This window comes from Triticum dicoccoides, chromosome 7B (assembly GCF_002162155.2).
Source record: "Triticum dicoccoides isolate Atlit2015 ecotype Zavitan chromosome 7B, WEW_v2.0, whole genome shotgun sequence".
Classification (NCBI taxonomy): domain Eukaryota; kingdom Viridiplantae; phylum Streptophyta; class Magnoliopsida; order Poales; family Poaceae; genus Triticum; species Triticum dicoccoides.
Genome location: NC_041393.1, coordinates 416598672 through 416602105, shown reverse-complemented (window position 1 = coordinate 416602105; position 3434 = coordinate 416598672).

Genomic DNA, 3434 nt, shown 5'->3' with positions numbered 1-3434 from the left:
CCGTCAAGGTCCACGGTCAAGGGGGTGCTAGTAAGTGCTTAGATGTGCTTAGAGCAAGTACAATAGAGCTGAGTCAGCGGGCTATAAGGAATAAACTATAGTATATTTCTGCTTAGTTGGAGGAAAGAGAAGAGGAGAGAGAAGGTAAGCAGGCTCTTCGTGAAGAGCCAGCTCTAGCACGTGCTCCTAGGCACTTTGTGAGAATGAAAAGTGGACCACAGAACAAAAAAGTAGTAGTACACTCTTTTGATCTACTATTGTACATGTTGACTATAAGATGGGCTGTAGATGACATGGCACTGGCTTATAGCCAGCAGCTGGCTATACTATTAATGCTCTTTAGATGAGGTGCTAAGTGCATTAAATGGCTTAGTAACTCAAGTCTTCAATGCATAGGTGCTTAGTTTATTGGTGCCACATCATATTTTATGCCTACGTGGCAGGCTTAGCAGCTATACATGGTGGAGCACTAGGAGAGGCCAAGGCTGGTCATAGTGGTGAGTAACTTGTATTGTAACATATTACTATGTTAATCTAAACATCTCTATAAACCGGAAAGGAGGGAGTAGTAACATAGACTAGTGTAATATGCAGAGTATGGGAGCACATGATATTTCCCCGTCCGGACCAATCCCAAGTTGGCTTCTCACCTTCTTAGCCCAACAAAAACCCCTCCTCCCTCCCGAGCGCGCTTCTCGCCCGGCGCCAGCTGAGCCCGTTGCTCCACATTGATGGCAAGTCAGGGCGACGCGACCTCTCACTGCTTCCGCCGTTGAAGTGGCACACCGACCGAGGGCACCGCCCGCTGCACGCCCGACATTTCAGACTACACAGTGGATAGTAACTTTTAGAGCAAGTACTACAATTAGATGACATAAGCAGGCTATAAGTATTTAAATATAGTATTTGTGCTTAGTTGAAGGAGAGAGAAGAGGAGAGAGAGAAGAGAAGCGGATTGTAAACGTGTAACCGATTGTACTCCAACATACTTTGTGAGACAAAAGGTGGGGCCATTATTAATGATATTGTATTTATACTAAAGGGACTAACAGATGCCTTAATTACTCCATTTTTTGAGACAAACCTTGGTGGGGCTATTATTGACTTTTTTTGAGCTATTATTGACTTGGACGTGGGCTTTGGGGGCCAAAGGCCTACTATTATACTCGCACGACCGACCTGACATGCTCTACCCTAGCCGCCGCTGTATCATATGGTTTCGCACCATTCCAGATCTTAGCACCGCCATGCAATTCTTCTCCAACCCTCCTTCTGGCGTGCACCGTGAGAAGGGACAGCAGTCCTCCGAACCCCGCCTTTCGTGATCCTGTACGGGAGAGGGGCGATCAAGTTTTGGGGGAGCACACTCCTGTGACTGCTGCCAGCGACGACTTCCTCAACGACAGCCTTCTTCCCCGACCTCGGTAACCTCTTCATCAACGACATGAGTGACAACATCAACCACATCGGTTCTGCTCCCGCTGTACAGTATGTTATTCTGTCCTCCTGGTTTAGTCCGCATCATTACTTTGATGTTTGCAATTGTCGTGATGATCTATTTACTGCCGATTCGGATTAAATCTCATACTAAATTGCTCATATATTCAACAATCCAATCCAAAAACCTGACCACAGGCAATTTACTCCGAGTGGTTTTGCTGCGCTTTTGAAGCCGCCTACTTTTAAGGGGGTGCAATATAAAAGGTGGTGCACAAGACCAGTATATTGGTTTCAGATCATGTACTGCTATGACGCCACTAAGGGTAAGCCTGAGGGCGATCTTAATCCTACACAACAGGAAGCTTTTCAGAACATGGATACCCTCTTCAAAGCCGCCCTGCTGAGTGTTCTTGACGATTCCATTGTGGATTCATATATGGCGTTTGACAGCGGCAAAGACATGTGGGCTGCGCTCGAGGACACGTTTGGGCCCTCGGGCGCTGGCAACGAGTTGTGCGTCATGGAGAAATTCTGTGACTATAAGATGACTGATGAGCGCTCTATTGTTCAGCAGACTCATGAGATACAGTCACTCTCTAAGGAACTTGAGTACTTTAAGTGTGTGTTGCTGGACAAATTTTTTGCTGCGACCATCATTGCCAAGCTTCCACCTTCGTGGAACGATTTTGCTACTTCTCTGAAAAACAAGAGACATGAGTTTTCTGTTTTGGATCTCATTAGCACTCTTGATTTTGAGGAGAAGGCGAGAGCAAAAGACACACGTGCTCGAGTCACTGAGGGAGCTTCTAGTGCCCACATGGTACACGAGAAGAACTTCCAGCCCAACCAGCCCCAAAACAACAGGAACAAATCTCAGGGGAAAGGCAAGTTTGATGCAAAGAACAAGCCGTCACATTCTACCAACTTCAAGAAGAATTCTCATAACGGGAAGGGATACAAACCTCAATTTTGGTAGCACCGCACAAAATTTATATGGCTGCATCTACCTGCTGTCAGCTAACCTCATGGTGCTCCAGGTATTCCTACATTCGTAACTAGGTACAATGACCATCGCAAGATGAAATTAGCTTATTCGTACGTTGACTTGCTGAATGCAGTGCGGAACGATCCTGTCATGTGTGGAGGAGCAAACAAGCAGTGCAGCCGAATGTGGAAATCAACCAAGGACTTATGAAATTATATGTAATCTTCCTCAGGCAGGTCAGTATCCCCTTCGTCCAGATGATCGCGTTTTGTCATGCCGAGCTATTGATATGTGCTACTATTTTGCAACACCGTTTAAGTATAGCTAATGTTTTCCTATCTTTTCAGATTCAGGACAATGAATATGATATCAGGGGAACTGCACAATATGGACCCATGTCGAGTCATCTCTATTGCCTCATGTGTTTGCTGCAAATGTGTCAGCATCAATTGCAAGATGAGGCAGCTAGCTAGCTGTGGAGTTGCCAACATTCTCAAAGTGCTTGCAACATTGAGAAGAAACAAGCATGCCCAGGAAATTAATGCGTGCGCCGGGAGGCCCTTTGCTCAGAGAAGCATCGATCGATTCTTTATTTCCACACCTTCTCACTGCTTTGTATATTGGTTATAGTATGGTGAATCATTGAGATGCATAGACATGCTGAACTTTTGTTCTTCTGAATGTTAGTTTAATGTGAGTGTCTGCATCCAGTACCGCATCCTCTAATTTGGTGGATGCACATAGAGAAAATAAATCTCCTTAATTTACTCCATAACCACCCTATTAAATAGGCCTAGTAACAAACCAGGCGCATGTAGTGGCCGGCGGGCACATGCATCCTGCATGCATGGCCAGTCATCCAAGCCCATGCGCCAGCTCCAATGCAGCAATGCAAAAGAAGAGAGCGGTTCTTGGAAAAAAGCGAGTAGTTAGTGCAGCGGGCCTTATAAACACGAACAGCTCGTTCTCCCGCTTCCGTCTCCCCACCCAATTCCCCCCGCTCCCCAAT